General features: G+C 39.9%; 1 long non-coding RNA gene across 1 annotated transcript in view; it reads right to left on the reverse strand.

Annotated features, from left to right (window-relative positions):
• Window positions 1-2,109: 2,109 nt before the first annotated feature.
• The window catches only part of LOC144380054 (uncharacterized), a 316,583-nt gene continuing 297,552 nt past the window's right edge, over window positions 2,110-21,140 (reverse strand). The window contains exon 3 of the long non-coding RNA XR_013443795.1: window positions 2,110-2,148. This is a non-coding gene — a long non-coding RNA (uncharacterized LOC144380054). The remainder of the gene's footprint in view (window positions 2,149-21,140) is intronic.

A 21,140-nucleotide genomic window follows, 5' to 3' on the forward strand; every position in this document is an offset into this window, starting at 1 on the left:
TTCCCCCCTCCTATTTTTAGTCTTTTAATTAGCAGACACTGAACTCATACCCAAGTCAAAAAGACCAAACCAAAACAAAAACCCAGAACCAAGGTTAAAATCATGCCCCTATTTCTCTGCACTCATACATAGGGACTTCCTTTTCGAATACAAACCTGGACTGTAACATATGTCATGACACTGTTGCATGAGAAGTTACTCTAAGAGAAAAGTGAGTGGTGGATGTTTGTGACTTCTAACACGGAAGACAGAAAATCTGCCCAGCAACTCACAAGTCAGCGAACACTTGACAGAAAAATATGCTTTGGCAGCATTGTTTGTTGCATTCTTTAAAAGGAAAATTGAAAACATAGGATCACAAGGGTCAGATGGTTATTATTGGAAGCCAGCTTGTATAAAATGTAATACATACCATTTTCCCCATCTAAATTGCATTGTTTTGTCCAAGTCACCCGATGCGGCCCAGGATAAGGTATTTTTCTGATGTAGATAACCACCCCGGTTTCCAAAGGCACATCCATTTAATAGCGGGGGCCTGAAGAACACCAACAGTGACAGAAAAAATGATATTTTCTGTAACCTCAGCATCACAGAAAATAGTTCCACCAAAAAAAAAAAAATGGTTTACAAAAAAAGAAAACCCTATTATTAAGCACATATAGCACTATTCAGCAAAATCTGCTGCTGATGGCAATGTTCCAGACTAGGCCTTTCATGGAGCCTCACTCTATGTTGGGTTTTAAGAAACTCTAAACATCTTACAGATCAAAGTATCCCATGGCTTTTTTGTGATGGACCTATATGTCACTAAGAGGAAAGAAACACAACTTAACTTTGGAAAAGAGCTGCATCATCAGAGCTGTAATTGGCTTGGTGTCTTGGCAGTGTGGTGGCAGGACACCTCAGGGAGTGTCCACTCTGTGCTAGATGACATTATGAGTGCTGCCTACTCAGGCTTCATGACCTGCAAGATCCCTGTAAAGCTCACAGTATATAGACAAGAAGACGGAAGCTCTGAGGAGATGAGTAATTTATTTGTTCAGTATCCAAGAGCTGGGAAATCAGAACCCAGAGCCATGGGACCCCAAAGTCTAAATCTTCCCCATACACCCTCCATCCCCTACCTGAACGTGCCAAAAGAAGCATTCAGCTTTGTGCACTATTATTGTCGACATGGTCTGAAGAGACCCCTGCTGAAATGTATCAGAGGAGGACATTGAAGGAAGATTATTTTATTTTACACTTTTGTTTCCGGCTCATTCACCAGATTCCTGAGTGACATATTTAAGATGCAATTGACACCTCCACAGTGTGACTGATGATTACTTGCCATTCCCTAGCTCAGGACTCTTAACTCACCCAGGCGAATAGGCTGTAATAAATTGACACTTACAATGGAGCTTGAGTTCAGTGTGAGCTTCAAAGATATAACCTACAATGGTGCACAAGATTGGAAACCTTCCTCTCTGCCACCAGTCTACCTACAGTGTTATTTTTAATCCCTTTACATGGCAGCAGGAAAGAAACACCTAATGGAAGTAACTTTAGGTAGCAGTAGGTGAGAGATAAAACTGCTGTGTTAAAGGAGAGAATACCAGCTCAAGAAACAAGACTTTTTAACCAGTTCATCTCCTGATACCCTGGGCCAATATTTTGAGCAAGCTGGGAAGGCAAGGCACCACCTACGTAGGTTATTCCCTCCAACCTCCCACCCCATGATGGAAAACTCCAAACAAGCAAAGACACCTACACAAACAGCTCATGTCTTTATTTAGAAACTTCCATTCCACTAGTAGGAGAAAGTTCCTAATCAAGACAGCCAGTGGCTCGGTAGAGATGAAGCTGTCAAGTGGAAAGAGAAATCACACAATTAAGAGAGACTCAGGTCCCAGTTCCTCAGGCTCCCATTCCTGTAGTGGGAATGAGGGGTTCTCCCCCCAATATACCTACCTCATCAAATCTACAAAGCAGAGCAATCTCAACTCAGCCCAGGGGCTTGTGAATGCCACATAAAGGTGATGGGGGACTCAAGAACCTACCAGCATTTCCTGACAGTGTTAGTGATGTGAACTTCATTTCCATCCCAAACTTCTTGTCTTGCTCTCCTGGGAATAGCAAGTTCCAGAAGAATGCCAGGAGGTGTGACCACTGCAAAGAAAGCAGAAAACAAATAATACCTGGTGCTCCATTTATTTGAAGTCTCAGCCATATTACATTATAGCAAATGGACTTCACGAGTTTCCATCTGGCAAGGCCAAATTGGAACTAAGAAGGGGTTGCAATGAAGAATCTGTGCAGCTATTTCTAGGGACAAACAGCAATAGAGGCCATGTTAAGACAAATGGTCCACTCTTGGACGGCGCACCGTAACACCGCTACAGTTGGATGGATGAGAGGTTACAGTCCGCCATACATAGCCATAGGATAGCCACTGATAATCACACATTTTGTTCTACCGACAGATAACAGCAGCCCACAAATGAGATGAACTTCCTCTGTATACACATGTTATACGAAATCAATACCTAATCACAGCAGTGCCTGCATGTGTGGCTGGCAGTTAGTGCTAGTGAGGATGTGGGTACAAAGCAACTCTGCTAGAGCAGCAAGTTAACAAGCTGAAAAGAGTCAGAGGCACAGTGGCAAGGCAGTACCCATCCTACTGACCATGCCTGAGGTCTAGATTGAAGGGAATCGCCGTGTGGACACTTGGCTTGGGTTGGAGAACAGACCTGAGACATAAATACATATGCCATTAGGGGAAGAGCAGGCACTGCCTGTGATGGCAGTTGCTAGGATGCTACTGTGGACCAGGACCCCTGACACAGACGTGAGGAGAAGTGGACAGCATCTGAAGACTGCCTCTACAGAGAAGTTATGGGGCCAAAGCAAAGAACAGAGAGTGGAGAATCAAGTGACATGGGATATGGATTCCAGCTCTCCTGCCCATAGCAAGGTGCAAAATATCTTGCAGTTCAAGCTATGTATCCATAAAAATGCGATGATATTCATTTTCCAAGCCAGAGGGCCACTGTGAGGATGGAGTGAAATCAGATAGAAAATACTTTGTAGACTATGAGCCTCCAGGCCATTGTAAGAGATTATTTTTATTTTAGGAAGTGATAAGACCTAGGTATGCACTATCATGAATGATCAAGAAGAAGAAGCAATAGCTTCATTTATAAAGTTCCCAGTGCAAAGTTGGTGAGGTCACACTGAAATCTACACACGCACACAAAGAAGAGAGGTTACAAACCTGGAGGAGACATTCCAACTAGAACCAAAGATACACACAAGGGAATCTAGAAAATTATTCCATAACATCCATGCCATGCTCACGTAATTCCACACTAGAGAGTATTCTACTTGAAAGCTATATGTTCATCCAAGAATTCAGCTGTTGTCCTTTCTTTTTTAATTTTAGTTTCTTTTGTATAGTCACCTTTTCTTAGAATGCATTTTCCTACACCTCATTCAAAGGCCTACTGGTTTGTTTGTTTGTTTGTTTGGCAAAATATCTAATCATTCCTTGAAAAAAAATGAGTTTTGTGGCTATAGCACTGGGAATTATTTTCAGAAAGTAACATTTAAAGATGTAATAGGGAGAGAGAGAGAAGAAGAGAGCTTTAAGCAGCTCTTTTACAAAATAGCTTAAAAGTCTTGCCTTAAAAGGGTTGTGTGTGGGGGAGAAGTCAGCTCTGCAGCTGGCCAGTCCTCACCACTTCAGCTATGTGACCCTGGATTGGTGAGCGAACTTCCTAGGGCCTCACTCAGTTGCCTCATCTATTAAACGGCAAGTGTAGGCATTAGGAATTCAAAGGTTGGATGTGGGTGGCCCAAATTCTTATAAGTGGCTCCAGAGTTTTCTACATCATCCCTTCAGCAATGCTTACCTTAGTATGAAGCCTTCCTTCACATTAACCAAGTAAACCTATCTCTTGACTGGGTGATGTCTGCCCCTTTACCAAAAGCAGAGAAATTCATTCCATAACTGAGAAATTGTCCAAGCATGCAAACAAAGCTCTTCATTCAACTCACAAGAGTCAACCCATGTGAAAGCAAGACATAGTCATCAGACATGAGTGCTCAGGTTTATGAAAATCAGAATTTTCCATGGGTGGGTCGAGATGAAATGTACACTAAAATATCCTAGCTTTACTGGACTCCTCCTTATGCATTTTCTAAATAGGATACATTTGACAGTGGATGTGTTACTGATTTAAACCAAATGCTGCTCCTGAAAGTTGGGGCATTTTAGAAGGTGAGGTCATTAGAGCACTATGCCAAATTACAGAGTACCACATTGCCTGCAGAGTTGAATTACAGGAAGTCAAAATAAGACATAAAATATGTTGAGCCTCTTTTTCTGTGAAAATTTGTAATACTATAACTCCAACCACCCAAATTAAAAGTTTATAGACAATCACATAATTTAATCTCAAAGATGAAGGAGGCAAGTGAGCTGTAAACTGAGTTTTTGCTAGGGCTACATAGGGACACTCATTTTAGCTGATAAACAAAACTCCCTCCTATCTTTTGTTGGTATTAGTCTTGAAGTAGGTGAATTTTGAATTATGCAAGAAGTCCAGAACATATTCCTCAAAAATGACCCCTCTGTGTATGTTTTTCTTTTATAATTTAAGAACCCCAAATCCAGACAGATGCCTGAAGCTTAAGGACTACTGGGAACCAGAGCATGGAACAGATTTTCCTTAAAAAGAGGAAATTGAAGGCTTTACTTTATAAGGTATGGGTTAAGTCTGGTATCTGGTATTAAATTTCATGACAGTCATTTCAGCCATCTAATCTGTCAGGGACACACATTCATGAAGTGACCTTGATCTTAGTATCTACAGTATGTTCTGGATCTCAAATATGCTGTTGGCTCTTTGTGTCTCTTTTTGGGCTCTTGAAGTCACATACAGAGGATTCTCAAACTCATAGGATCATTTGGAAACCCATTCCCAGCTTTAGAAATTGCTTTCACATACCTTAATGCACATGGCTCTTAGTGTCCATAATAACTCTGTGAGATAGGCAAGGCAGGGATACTAGGTCACAAAGACAAGAGAGTAGCAGAAAGTCACAAAACCTAAGCAGTATGAGACCCCGGTCTTCAGACTCCAAACCAGGAGCTCATTACATCACATCAATCTGTGCTATGATTTGGAAATGGTCTAAGAAGAGACCGTCAGCTTACCACTCAGGGCTAGGAATACCTCCCCAAGGAGTAATACCTACTTACCCTCACACCCTAGACTGTTTGCTCACTGTTTTTGGCCGCCCAGAATCCATCCCTTCAGAGGCCCTTCCTTCCCCCATTGGATACAGTCTCTTGAAACAGTTAAAAGAAGTGCCCCCTCTCTCCTTCCATCAGTGAGCATGTGAGCAAATGAATCAATTGGATGCTTGCGCACTTCCAGGAATCTCAATTTCAACCAAAAAAAGAACAAAATGAAAATGTTTAGGGGTCATTCATTGAGCCTTAGCACTCTGATGCTACAAAATAATTCTTGCCAACTAGAATGCCTGGGATCATGCCCATTTCCAAGCCTGCTTCTTTAGCCTGACACTGATTCTGTAAGTAATGCCATCCCTTCCAACAAATTTCTGCTTGGTTAAATTAGCCAAAGTCCATTTTGGTTACTTGCAACCCAAGAAATATAGCTTGGAACCCAACTAAGTCTATATCATTGTGCGTACACTGGTACCCAAAGAACAAGAAATGAGAGTGCCTGTGTGTGTGTAGTGTGTGTGTGTGTGTGTGCACGCACATGCGCGCATATGTACATGGTCTTCATCTCAAAAGTTTAGACTACATGTCCAAGAGAAAATGATTTGCATTTTTTATTTCTGTGCATGATATACTGTACAATTACTGAAAATAATATGCTGAATTTTATATGAGTTAAATGGGGATTTAAGATTGCTTATGTTGAAAGGAACAAGAAGTTTGGCTTAATCTGATGTCCACTTAGTATTTAACAGATTGTATCATTGTTGTGCTTCTTCTCTTTCAGTTTTTTTCACAACCAAAAATCAAAGCAATTACATTTGTGTGATAATTGGATTATTTGATTTTTTTCTGAAGATGAACTATTATTCCAAACTATTATCAAGCTTCTGGTAATACATCAGATCTGCCCTTTTTTAATGTGTGTTGAACAACAACAAAAATGGATAAAAATATTTCCTCTGGCTTTGCAAAGGTTGAAGTAGTCACCTAGAAGTTATGGATGAAAAAAACCCCAAGATTTCTGTCAAACTTAAATTGACTTTTATCACATTTCCCCACTCTATAGCTTACTCTCTTGATGACATGCTTTTCCCCCTGATCCCAGTAATGCCAAAGCAATTACATTTCCAAGAAAAGAAATGCAATAAACAAAGTAAATTCATAAAGCGGGGCTCTGAATGCATTTCTGCCATCTTTGGCTTGATATCTGATCCTAGATGATGTATCCTGAATAGCAGGGAGATCATTTGTAATCTTTATTATGACAACAGCAACAAAACACTGCAAAATGCCCTCCTATGACTAAATATGCTTGTTGAATTCTTTTTAATTTTTCAAAAATATTGTGTTGGGCATCCACATATGCACAAGCAGGAGCACCAACATATGCACAACATATGCACAGCATATCCCTCTCAAGTTTATGACCATGTGCCTTGAAGGGTTAGGCTAGAAATGGGCTGAAGTATTTAGTTCCCATGGAGATAACCACATTGATAAGTTGCTTCTCCAAGTTTATTGTTAAGGTTTTGCCTGAACTTGAATGGATTTCTGTGTTTTTGTTGACACTGAACATTTCTGGAAATATAATAAATGAATTGAGATTAGGGAAGGAAGGAAGGAAGGAAGGAGAGAGGAAGGGAGGGAAGGAAGCAAGGAAAGAAGGAAGGAAGGAAGGAAAGAAGGAAGGAAGGAAGGAAGAAATGGAGGGAGGGAAGAAATATCTTCTTCTCTTTCAACTTATGACATATGAGCTAGTCAGCTATCTGCATACCTGTCGTCATTGGGAAATGTCAGTCCCAAACAGACCTACACATCCCTAGCTCCTGCCATATTCTCTTCCCTGATTTACATTTTTTTTTCAGGAAATGCAAACACATGTTAATATTATCCTACAAAGAGCATCATTAGGAAAGCAAATATCAGGCATTGCACAGGGTAGACTTTATCACACAGCCCAATAGAGATGGATTTTAAGCTTTGGTTTTGGGGAAATATCTGTGCTTCTCTTTCCTCCCATTAATGCAGACATTAAAAAATTAACTATATAAAATGTACTTCTGTAAAAGAGGCATGCAGACTTAATTAAGAATTTCACTGTGAATATAACTGTAAAATAATTACAATTGTGTCTAATGTGAAAGGTTTTAATTTTTCCCCTTAGTTTACTCATTATTTAGGTAAAATTATGATAATCAGGTATTATATGTCAGATTACACAAATGAATGGTATGAATGTAGGGTTTTAAAAATTATCATATATGCCAGCTTTTCATTCTAGCAAATTTAGGAAAACTGTAGGTCATACATATTAATGAGGCTTTATCACAATTTAAATTTGCCAACTAACTATAGACTATTATTCTAAAAATACAGTTCTGCGTTCAAGCTACCTTGATACTGCCTATGAGTGCACCAACAGAGTGTATTTTTACAGTTTACAAATGTAATAACCCCTAGTCTAAACCAAAAAAAAAATCTCTGCTGGCACCACTGCCTCTGGGAAGGCTCCTCACCCTCCCTTGTCCTGGATTTGGGAACCCTCATGTGCCCTCTCATAGTGAGCTGTCCTTTCTCTCCCAAGAGCTCATTATACAGTAGGGAAAGTCTGTTTCTGATGGTGACCATTAATTCAGAATGCACTGGCCATGTCTCCTCCCTGCTCTATCCTCTATCCCAGTGCCCAGCAAAGATATTTTTTAGGAGTTATTGAATGAGTGGATGGTTGGATGCAACAAATATTGAGCACTTAATAGATGCCAGGTTCTATTTCTGGGACTATGGCTATAAATAAGATAGGATCCCAGTCTTTATGAAGCTTACATTCTATTGAGGGGGTGCTCTCATCTCTAGTGATAAGATTCTAAGATTAGGCATGGGTCTAAGAAGACAACCCATCCACTTTAGTATCCACTTTATGATTCTTGTGCCAATTTTTTCCCCTAATTACTGTACACTGGTGTTTTAAATACAAGGTCAGCTAATGATACAGTGCTACTCTTGTTTTTTATGTGCCACTGTTTCTCATAACTCAGTATTGCTTGGAACCCTCCCAGAGAAGAGAATTGGCTGGGCTAAGGCAGGTTCTGGCATTTCTGGGGTCCCTGACCAAATTACCCTATAACGTCAGCCACATTGACACATCCTACCTCAGTTTTGGCAACTGACTATGAACTAATTCTCTGAGTCCCAGTCTTCTTAATCTATTCAGTTGTGCAATTTGAAAAAAAAAAATGCTCTCCAATTATCAACATATGCCTATGTAATATATAAAATAGCACTTAGTGCATCAGCACCCTAAGAATGGGATCTCTAGTGTCTGTGCATCCCCATCCCAATGAAGTTGGACTTATTCCTCAGAGCTATACCCATTACCTACAACAACAATGTGTCACTCACTGCCCCTACCTCCAGGTGATTCTCCATACCATAGCTAGAACATCCTTTATAAAAGTATGTGTGTAGGGGCGCCTGGGTGGCTCAGTTGTTAAGCGTCTGCCTTTTGCTCAGGTCATGATCCCAGGGTCCTGGGATCGAGCCCCGCATCTGGCTCCCTGCTCTGCGGGAAGCCTGCTTCTCCCTCTCCCGCTCCCCCTGCTTGTCTTGCCTCTCTTGCTGTGTTTCTCTCTGTCTTATAAATAAATAAAATAAAATTTAAAAAAAGTATGTGTGTATCAGAGAACACCACTCTTTGGCTCAAAACCCTATGAAAGCTCCCCATCACACTGGGAAGTCCTTGCCATATCCTATGAGGCCTTGCATGAGCTGAGATGACCCCACTCTCACTCTCAGACCTCACTTGCTACCACTCTCCCTCCCCTACAAACACTGGCCCTGCTATTCCCAGATTATGCTCAACATGTTGTCACCTCAGGATTCCCTCTGCTTAGAACACTCTTTCGCCCAGCTTTTCCTGTGCCTGGTTTCAGTCTCCACTCAAATGTTTTGTCTTTGGAAAGGTTTCTCCTCACTATCTCATCAAAAATAGTCCCAAGGCGCCTGGGTGCCTCAGTCATTAAGCGTCTGCCTTTGGCTCAGGTCATGATCCCAGGGTCCTGGAATCAAGCCCCACATTGGGCTCCCTGCTCAGTGGGAAGCCTGCTTCTCCCTCTCCCACTCCCCCTGCTTGTATTCCCTCTCTTGGTGTCTCTCTCTGTCAAATAAATTAATAAAATCTTTAAAGAAAATAGTCCCTACCACACTCTATCTGCTTGCTGGCTGCATTTCTCTTCATATCACTTATATTATGCATTGATCTGCTTATTGTCTCTCACCTCCTAGAGTGTAGATTCCATTAATGAAAGCACTTGATCTTGTTCACCGCTCTACCCTAGGACCTAGAACAGTGCCTGGTACATAGTAGGTATTCACTAATTTATGTTGAATTAATTAATTAATAATATACTTCCTGCATGCCAAATTGCCTGACCCAGTTACCTTCAAAGTATAACCTCCTCCTGGGCTTCCCAATCTGAGCTCTCCCACATCAATCCAATAAGCTCCCTGATAGCACTACTGATTGTCTATACCTGTGCTGTCAATATGGCAGCCACGAGCCACATGTGGCTCCTGAGCACTTGAAATGTAGCCAATCTTAGTTGAGATGTGTTGTAAATATAGAATACACATCAGGTTTTGAAAACTTAGTATGAAGGAAAGAATGTAAAATATCTTATTGAGATTTTTTAATTGATTGCCTGTTAAAATGATATTTTGGCTATGTTAGGTTAAATAAGATACATTATTAACATTAGTTTTACCTGTTTCTTTATACTTTTTTTAAGTGTGAGTACTAGAAAATTTTAAATGACATATATGTCTCACGCTTATAGTTTGCTTTATATTTCTGTTGGACCAGCAGCTTTAGAGCAAGACTCTCTAATTAGGAGATGCAGAGGAAAGTTATAAAGAGCATAGGCTTTGTGTCAGATAGAGGGCTGGAATTCTGGCTTTTCTGATACTAGCCAATGATCATGAGCAGGATTCTAAACTGTCTGAGGTTCAGTTGTTCATCTGTTCAGTGTGTGCAAAGGAAGTTACTTTGGAGAACAGTTACAAGAAATAATGAAATGACTCATGAAAGTACCTTATATGTCCAAGGCACCCAGAACATGCTGCTCCCTCCCCTCCTCCCATTACTACAGAGTCCTGCCATTCGGATGCCACACCTTTTCAGTCTATTCCCCAAGCTCTCCCTTTTACTTGTATCTAACTGGGCCAGGCTATCTTCTGTGCCATGGCAAGGATGAAGAATTTATGTGGTCACTTTGCAAACATGTTGGAGTACCCACTCTGTGCAAGAAACTGTGCTATTGGCTAGAACTGGGGGGAAAAGGTTTTGAAAACAAATCTGTGAAAAGTAAGGAAGAGGGGCTCTGCAGCATCCTTATTGATGGTAGGGCAACAGAGGTGACCCCTTGTGTGTGTACTACCCCACTCTCCTCTAAGTGCCAACTGGAAGCTATTCTGCTAATTCCCTGGCCCTCTGCTTCAGTCATCCTTGACTATGGCATGACTTTTCAGGACTGTACCTCAGAAATTTATAGAGACCTGAATACACAAACAAGCAAAAGCCAGGGTTTTCTAGCTTCCTACTGGAGGTGTTGGGTTAAAACCCAGGAATCTGCATTAAAAAAAAACAAAACTCCATAGGAGATCCTGATAGATATACATTCAGAACTAAGAATTACAGGAAGGGTACTCACAAATCATGTGTTAGCATTTGCATTTTGACTTCCCATAAAATGCGCTCCTTTGGGCAAACCACAGAGCCTTTCTAAACTTCAGATTCCTTACCTATAAATTGACACCTATAAACAGGGCAGCTGTCAGGATGGAGTGGCATAATGCGTGTGACACCCTTACATACCTAAACAGACTTCATGAATGGTAGCCATTTCAGTATTATGGTTAAGAAGCCAAAAAGGGAACAATGGTACCAAAGGAAAAAAGAGCTTCTCTACCATCATTGCCTCTTTTCTCTGGCATTTTTTACTTTCCTCCAAATTTCAAGTCATCCACCTTTCATTAGTTATCCTTAAGCATTTAGGACAGGTGTACTAAGTACCAGCATAGCTGGACATTTTTTGTCTTGGCGCAATGGAGCAATTACCACCAAAAGTCCAATCGAAATGTCTATATTTAAGATTAACGAAGACGAGACGTTACTTTGGTGGCCAGTGGTTCTCTCTTTTTCATGCTGTGCAGATTTTCAACTTTGCATTTGAAATATGACACACACACCCTCCAAAATCCCCATGTACCTTCCTGAATAAATCCACATGGGCTGGAACTGGATTTCTCAACCATGCCACAAAAGAAAAGGACTAAAGAGTTGGTCAGAAGTGACCCTGGAGTGGTTAATTTAGAATTTTGTTCATGAAGTACAGAGCTCTGAAGTTTTTTTAAACTTCCCTGGAGATTTCAGACAGAAGTTTCAGCATGTCTGGCATTTCACTTCATCTTGACTGAGCTGAGCCCCAGCCTCTCTCCCAGCTCCAGGTCCTGGGGCTTGGCCAGGAACCCATTGAGCTGAAGAGAGAAGAGGAAAAAAATTGCAGAATGTTTTTGAGATTCATGCAGAGACCCTTCTTGGCTCTCAGAAATGTCACTAGAATACCCAGGAGAATCAGGTGGTATCTCCATCCAATTATTCTTTTATGATTTTATAATCACAGAGAAATTTCTTAACCATGTGGTATAGCAATTTTTTAAAATGTCTTCTCTCCCCTGCCCTCTCATGAATTTCTTCCATATAGTGCAGGTATCAAACAAGAAAAAAATCAAGTGCTTTGCTTCTTTCCTAAAATCAATGTCTAGTTAATTATTGGGCAACAGCTTTGCCTGGTGAAGGAATAAACAAATAAACAAATACAAAACCATCTAGTTTTTATCCTGAAAAATATGCAGGTAATAATTGCAACTGTATTGTTTTCCCTGGGATGCTAACACAGATGTAACAAATGTGACATGAGGAACAAATCAATATTATAATCACTAAAGTAGCCAATCAATTAATTCTTGCAGACCACAAAATATCTTATATTTTGATGCTGAGAAGGGCCTATCAAAAGCCTTTAACACCAAACAAAACTCTCTGTGTAGCAATGGGATTTTAAATTTATTTATGCGAGAGAGAGAGAGAGAGAGAGAAAACGAGCAGGAGGGGCAAAGGGAGAGGGAGAGAGAATCTCAAGCAGACTCCATGCTGCGCATAGAACCCAATGCAGGGCTCAAGCTAATGGCCCTGAGATCACGACTTGAGCCAAAACCAAGAGTCAGATGCTTAACTGACTGCACCACTCGGGCCCTGGCAACTGAATTTTAAATGTTGGGCCCATTTTTAGTGCTCTGACTTTCACTTAAAGTTTAAACAGCTGATAATGATTCAATAAAATAGGTTTAATATTTAAGAGAGTTAATACTTAGAGTTATTTCTTAGGCCTTAGAGGAGAGTGTGATATAAATATGATAAACCAGTTGGATATACTTAGTTTTTCTTCAGCACACAGATTTTAACAACATATCAGTGTTAGAAGTCACATTGGAGAGAAAATTATACATACTTGAATGTCACTTTGTCACTTTTAAAAATTTCATTTGGACTGAGACATTGTTGTAACGTTTAATAGAAAAGGTTATCCTTTTTAGGAATAATTCTTTTTAATAGGTGGAGGAATAAACACAAGGAAGAAGTAATGCAGAACTGAGGACAGCTCTGTCCTCCTAAGCCACTTCTTCTCTAATTGGGTAAAAGAGTCAAAGAAAATGGACTAAATATCAAATCAAGCATGCAGAAGCAAAGAGCTGTGTCCATCCCCACCTATCCAGCCCCACATGCTAAGAGAGAGTTAAGTGCAGCATTCCCTAACCAGAAGGCTTTGACCCCAAATGGTTTCATGCTAGGCCTGAGATGAGATGCCACAGAAGGAGATGAGCATGGGCCTGGCTGGAAATGGACATCTGGAAGCCTCTAGACCATAGGGATATAATTAGAATTGATAATTGAACTGATAATAAGAGAAAATATTCAAATCTTAAAATGTCTATGACTTTTTTTCTTTCACTCTTGCTTTGACCAGTTATCAAATTTCTTAGAACCTTCTTATAGAATGTGCTTATTTATCAGTGTTTTTTTACTTACATTGTAACACATAATTTACTTAGCTGAGAAAATACAAAATTTCTGGTGGCTCAGCCATCAGTTCCCGAGGAGAGAGAGTGAGCCAACTTGTCTACCTCCATGACCTATTTAGAGCCTTCTATAGAGGTGCGTGACCAACACTTACTGAGTACCTACCCTGTGCCAAGAACTTAAAGACATGATTTCATTTAACTCTAAGAATTATCCTGTCATACAAGTAACTGGAGCTGAAGGAGGTTGGGTATTTGTTCAAGACCATGTGACTTGTAAATGGCAGAAATGGGACATAAGACAGATCTTTATGTGTGTGTTTTTACTACACCTGACTGCAGACACAAGTCCCCAGAATTCTAAAAGAGGCTTGAAAATATGTCCTATGGAGCTGACCGTATAGGGTGATGTATATTTTACAGAAATACTATAGGTTCTTAAATTTGAAATTTGTCTCATGTTTCTAATATTTTAAGAAATCCAGTCCCTGTACTCCAGAACAAACAAAAAAAACTCTTACATTCAAAGAAGGACTATTTCTTTTAAGTCAGCAGAAATAAGCACAGTGCTTTGTGTACTTTTCTAAATTTGCTCCGTTTCTGCTAATTTCCTTTTGTTTTTAACCAAAGGGGAACAAAGAGCCCTACCAAAAGCTAAATTCAAAATCTTCTCTTTCCTGTTTCTTATTGATTACAACTTTTCAAAAATCCATCCCTTCTTCACTATAGAAACATTTGCAAAACTAACATCCAGCAACCACATAAACACTACTTAAGGAACATTCATTCTCTTTCTTTATTTTTCTTTGAGGCCCACCAAATCCAATATACTGGCCTTCATTAAAATCAACACACCTGACAATTACCATTGCCATAAGATTCCTGTATAACAGCCCCCAGTGCTACCTGAATACCCACTACTCCAAGCACACTACAATTTTTAATTTGTCAAACAAATTTCTAGGGTCCCTCTTGCTTGGTGCTCATCATATAAATAATCAAATCAACATTGCATTTGTACTTCACAGTGAGCAGCACACTATTAATATTCAATAAAATACTATTTAACATTCAAGCGATATTATAGAAGAATAATAAAATCTAAAAATATTCTCTCTATATTGATAAAGGAAAAGAAAACAAGTCTCAAAGGTTTACAAAGACTATAAATCTCACTGAAAAGGATCTGGAAGGATATACACTAAGCTGTTACTAATGATTGTCTCTGTTCAATAAGAACTAGTGAATTTCTTTTTTTTCCTCTGTATTTTTGTTCTTAATTTAAAGAACATGTGAGGCTTTCAAAGTAAGAAATAATAAAAGCTATTTATGAATTCTAATCATAATGTGTATATTACTATATATTTCATTTTGTCCTCAGAACCAGGAAAATTACTCTCTTCTTTGGCTGTGAGATAGGCAAAACAAGTGTTAGTAACTCATTGTACATGTGGAGAAATGGAGATTAAGCAATTTGCTGCTAGCTCCCAGGTGGAAGAAGCTAAAGTGAAAGTTAAGACTGGTGACTCCAATCTGTGTTATTTCCACAACTTCTCCATATATTGATGTGATTGCAATTTTAGGAGTCAGTTTGCATTGCAAGTACATCCATATATCATTTATTACAACTTTCTACCAATATGGAAACATTAAATGTAATATGACATAAAACTTCCATCTTTCAATCAATTCTAATACAGTGGTAATGGGAGACATTAATAATCAATCACAGCACTCTATCCTACTGGCACAAGATACAACCTTAAAAGCCTTCATAACCTACTTCTCCAGACAGCCACTTGCACATCAGCCTTGGCACATGAAAAGAATCTAGCCATATGCACCAGAAAAACCATGAGGGCATGCGTGGCAGGAATTTGCCATCCCTGGGGATATCAAACAGTACATCACCAACAATTAAATATACATACTACAGCTCAACTACTACTTTCAAATTCATTCATCTAGTTGCCTAATATGTATTACACACTGTGGAGAAAACAGGGGTTGGGCATAAATTTTATTTTCAAAGGGCCTATGTTCTACTAGAGAAGAAGACAAAGATTCTTAAAGCCTGTACTGCAGAAGGGAGAATTCTAAGCATCAGACATCAGTGTTCTGCTCAGAGAAAGCCAGGGGAGTTTGGGGAAGAGCATGATTACCTCCATCTACCTCCAAACGAAGCTTCTGGAGAGGCTAGCATTTGAGCTGGGTGCCAACATAAGGAGTTTGGGATTTATTTCACAGGCATTGGGGAGTTTGCGATGTCTTTGAGAAGGTAGGTGCCATGATGAAAGCTGTACAAAGGAACACATCTGGCAGGATCACATAGGCTCACCTGAGTGGAAACAGGCCAGAGATTCAAAGGACGTCACAAAAGGAGAACTGCAACTTCCAACTTCAGGTTTGAAGATGTTAGTGCCCCTTTTAGATAGCACAGTTGTAGGAGAAATAAATACCTCTGACCAGTTTTAGTACCTGCTTCTCTCTCCTGCATTCAGAGTCTGTGTTGACCTGACCTGGAGGGATCTGGCTGCCACTTAAGGGAAGATAAAATATGGCCAGCTCAGTAATGGAAACCAGGAGCACAAACGCAGCTTGCTTCCTCAGCTGCAGGACAAATACATCAAGCGTTCTCTCTGCTTCACCTGAGCTGGAGCCCAATTTATCTGCCAGCTCAGGACTTCACCATGCTTACAGAACAGGAAGAGGAAAAAATAGGAAGAGGAGGGAAGTCAGGGTAAGGCATAAGAGCATTCCACTCCTGAGAGCTTGGGGACCAAGGACAGGCCCCAGGGAACTAGCAACTAGCATTTACTGAGCACATTCTGTAGATTAGCACTTTACAGCTGCTATCTCATTTAATCTTCAAAACAACATTATAGAGAGAATACTATTATTCCTAAATTACAGAAAAAGAAGATCAAACCCAGATTCAGTGCAACCAGAACCAGCGAAGAATCTCCTGAGGAGAAGAAAGAAGTCACTTGCCCAAGATGCTAAATCCAAGTGGCAAGTGGGTGAACTGGGTCTTACCTCAGATCTGCCTGACTCTTCAGGCCATATTTTCCCACTTCACAACTCAGTCTATCAACACCAAACATCTGCACTTGCTGGGGTGATGATCAGAAGTGGGAGCAGGGGCAAGCCATCATTCCTCATTAACTTGTTTTCACTCAATCTCTTAGCTCTCTTCTTTGTATTGATTTGGAATTATGGCCTTTTTGAACAATGTGTTTATTTTCAAGGAATTTTCCAGCTCAGCATCAAAATGACTTGTCAAGCTTCACTACTGTGTCAGGTGCTTGACACACTATATCAGCCCAGCTCTTCCCTGGAAGGTCTTTGTGAGCTGCTGATGCTTACCTTTCTCATCTGGATTTCTGACATGACTGTGACAGCTGTGTGAACCACTCTATTTCTTTTCTGTGTTTTACTTTCCACTCCACCAAACTAAGTTTCACGAATCCATTTCTTGGTGTGCACAATAAAGCTCTCCAAGGAGGGTCTGGCAGCACAGGCTTATCGCTGCTATTTCTTGTTTGTTCCTCCATTCTGGATATTTTAAGGGATATACCATCATTGCTAAAATATTAATGCTGTATCCTGGGACACTGAAGTAGGCAGAGGACAACGAGCAGGAAATGGCAATGCAATTTATTTAGGGAAATAAATAAGCCACAGAATGGGACAACTGCAGACCCAGAAGCCCAGACAACAGGCATCAACCATCCCATACAGACGGGGATTGTCTTTTGTTGTTACCGTGGTTAATTCAATCCTACCCTACTAGCTTCTAACCTTTGGGATCAAAGTGCTCCTTGACAGACAATGCTTACATTTTCTCGAGCTAAGGAAGATAATTCCCTGTAAGGTTTGCAATGGGAAAATTTTGATGAAAGGCTATAGGGTCAAAATAAAAAGGCATTTCATGCTTAACCACAGGATGCCTTGTTAGTGGCATGGATCCTCAACCCCATAATGCAATAAGAGCCACAGAGACTTGAGTCTTTTTTGTTTTTCTCCACAGGGGAATTATCTTCATTGACTTCTTTGAAGATTTATTAAAGTAATTCATGCCCATTGTAAAAATTTCCAAATTATATACATTATATACACCATCTTTACTCCATAAAATAACTTCAATTACCACTGGCATAAATACCCTTAGAAATATGTTATAAACATAAAGTACGTTTTTTTAGCACAAAGGGATTCATATCATACCTGATATACTGAAATTGGCTTTCTTATGTTTGACTCCATAACAAGGTCATATCTCCATGTCAACAAACTGGTTTCTCTCTTACAGATAACAGAGTAAAGACATTTTAATTCCATGTTCCTCCTTCTAAATCCATCAAAAACAAGTTTAAAAAATGAAAATGGAAGTTATGTATATTCCCATAGTAATGATAGAGGTAAACATACAAAATTCCAAACCACAGGCTATGAATCATAAATCATAAATTCTGCCATGTGCTTTGAAACCCGGCCCAAAATGTAAAAAGTAACTGAGGGCTACATATAACTTCCATAGAAATTAAATTAGGATATAAAATTCCCTCAACATGCTAATGACCCAGATTTGAAAGGTCAATGTAAGAATTTCTTACTAGAAACAATGAGATCTAGGGATATAGGCAGGCCAAAGGAGAAGTGGGGACTGTCCCTACATAATCCCATTCTTTCCTACAGCAGGAAAGCTAAGCAGGTAAACCTCACAAAGGTACATGCCATTTTTATTGTTCAAAACCCAGGCTTACAAACAAAGTGGTTGATGATGTAGTGTGCCCACTTTGTGCCTACCATGCTAGTACAATTACAAATGGCACTTCCTTTCACTATGGAGTGAATGATAACTTAGTAATAAATTCTATGGTCTCTCTACTTATTGCTAAGAGAGACTCCTGGAAATGAGGTGGGGCAAACAGAAAAGACAGCATTGGCCCCCAGATTACAAACAGTGGATTTATGTAACTTTCAAGTTTCTTCTGAGTTTCAAGTTTTTTCTGAGCCACAGTAATACTAAAAACACTGAAACCCGAGGGAAGCATCATCACTGGACAAAGGGAAAAAAAGGTGAAACTTCAATCAATGTGGCCTGCAATTTGCCCCCCCATTCATCGCCACACATTCTTATTTATAAACAAATCCTTTGTTTTAGTTGAATTACTTAGCTAATAAATTAGTTGAATTACATGATGATTGGTAATAATTGGAAAGGACCCAATGTGGAACAAATGTATAAGTAATTGGCAGGGAAGGTGTAGAGAAGATGAAGGAAGTATCATAAAAAATACAGACTAAGACATATATATTAAGAACAATTGTCCCCTCAAAGAAGTTTACAACCACATGATGTCTGTAATAAAAATAACTCAAAGGAAAAAGTTAAGATGTTTCAATTGTCTATAGCTGCATTAAAAAGTACCTGAAAACTTTAGTGGCTTAAAACTTATTTTCTCACAAATCTGCAATTTGGACAGGACTTGGGGAGGACTACTTATCTATTTCTTACATTAACATTAGGAGAAGTAGCTCAACTAAAACTGGGAAATCCACTGACAAAACAAATCACTCAGATGATGGGCTGCTGGGTGCTGAGTAAGCTGAGAGCTCAGCTGGGGTTGTTGACTGAGTCCCTTGATTCTCTTCTGCATGGTCTCTCTACCTGGCTAGTTTGAGGTTCCTCAGAGCATGGCCATCTTAAGGCTGTTGGATTTCTTGTGTGATAAATTACTTCTAATAGTACAGGAGTGGAAGCTGCCCAGAACTGACACAGTATTGCTTCCAGCATATTTCACAGTTAAAGTGGGTGACAGCCAGCCCAAACTCACGGAGCAGGAATGACACTAGGGCACACATACTGGAAGGCATGGCTCCTTAGATGACACTAAAGTGAACACCCTGACCCTTAATGATCCATCACATTCCCCCAAATGAACCCCCCCTTACCCCTAAGAATCACCAAAGTCTCATTCACTGTAGCATCAGATTTAGACTTGAGGTGTAGGACACTGTCATTCAAACCAGCTCCAGATGTGAATGAGGCTCCTCAAGTGCAGCTCTTGATCAAAAGACATGTGAACTGAGGAGACAAATTTTAACTCCCCCCCTCCAAAAATGTCCAATATATGATGGTGAGGCAGGGTCAGAAGCACTACAATAAACACACTAATTCAAAAAAAGGGGACAATAAGAAACACATAACACTCCATGGCAATGCTGAAATCCAACTGGGCACAGACCACAACTTCCTCCATCAAGACCCAGTTCTGCCACAAAAAAATGATCTGTGGTCTCCACCCCAAAACTGCTAGAACTCATACAGGAATTCAGTAATGTGGCAGGATATAAAATCAATGCACAGAAATCAGTGCCATTCCTATACACCAACAACAAGACAGAAGAAAGAGAAATGAAGGAGTTGATCCCATTTACAATTGCACCCAAAACCATAAGATACCTAGGAATAAATCTAATCAAAGAGGGGAAGGATCTGTACTCAGAAAACTATAAAATACTCATGAAAGAAACTGAGGAAGACACAAAGAAATGGAAAAATGTTCCATGCTCACGGATTGGAAGAACAAATATTGTGAAGATGTCAATCCTACCTAGAGCAATCTACACATTCAATGCAATCCCCATCAAAATACCATCCACTTTTTTCAAAGAGATGGAAAAAATAATCCTAAAATTTGTATGGAACCAGAGAAGACCCCGAATAGCCAGAGGAATGTTGAAAAAGAAAAGCAAAGCTGGTGGCATCACAATTCCGGACTTCCAGCTCTATTACAAAGCTGTCATCATCAAGACAGTATGGTACTGGCACAAAAACAGACACATAGATCAATGGAACAGAATAGAGAGCCCAGAAATGGACCCTCAACTCTATGGTCAACTAATCTTCAACAAAGCAGGAAAGAATGTCCCATGGAGAAAAGACAGTCTCTTCAACAAATGGTTTTGGGAAAATTGGACAGCCACATGCAGAAGAATGAAACTCGACCATTTCCTTACACCACACACAAAAAGATTCAAAATGGTTGAAAGACCTTAATGTGAGACAGGAGTCCATCAAAATCCTAAAGGAGAACACAGACAGCAACCTCTTCAACCTCAGCCGCAGCAACTTCTTCCTAGAAACATCGCCAAAGGCAAGGGAAGCAAGGGCAAAAATGAACTATTGGGACCTCATCAAGATAAAAAGCTTTTGCACAACAAAAGAAACAGTCAACAAAACCAAAAGACAACCGACAGAATGGGAGAAGATATTTGCAAATGACATATCAGATAAAGGGCTAGTATCCAAAATCTATAAAGAACTTATCAAACTCAACACCCAAAGAACAAAGAATCCAATCAAGAAATGGGCAGAAGACATGAACAGACATTTTTCCAAAGAAGACATCCAAATGGACAACAGACACATGAAAAAGTGCTCAACATCGCTCGGCATCAGGGAAATCCAAATCAAAACCTCAATGAGATACCACCTCACACCAGTCAGACTGGCTAAAATTAACAAGTCAGGAAACGACAGATGTTGGCAGGGATGCGGAGAAAGGGGAACCCTCCTACACTGTTGGTGGGAATGCAAGCTTGTGCAACCACTCTGGAAAACAGTGTGGAGGTTCTTCAAAAAGTTGAAAATAGAACTACCATATGATCCAGCAATTGTACTACTGGGTATTTACCCCAAAGATACAAATGTAGGGATCCGAAGGGGTACGTGCACCCCGATGTTTATAGCAGCAATGTCCAC

Source organism: Halichoerus grypus, chromosome 1 (genome assembly GCF_964656455.1).
Source record: "Halichoerus grypus chromosome 1, mHalGry1.hap1.1, whole genome shotgun sequence".
Taxonomy (NCBI): Eukaryota; Metazoa; Chordata; class Mammalia; order Carnivora; family Phocidae; genus Halichoerus; species Halichoerus grypus.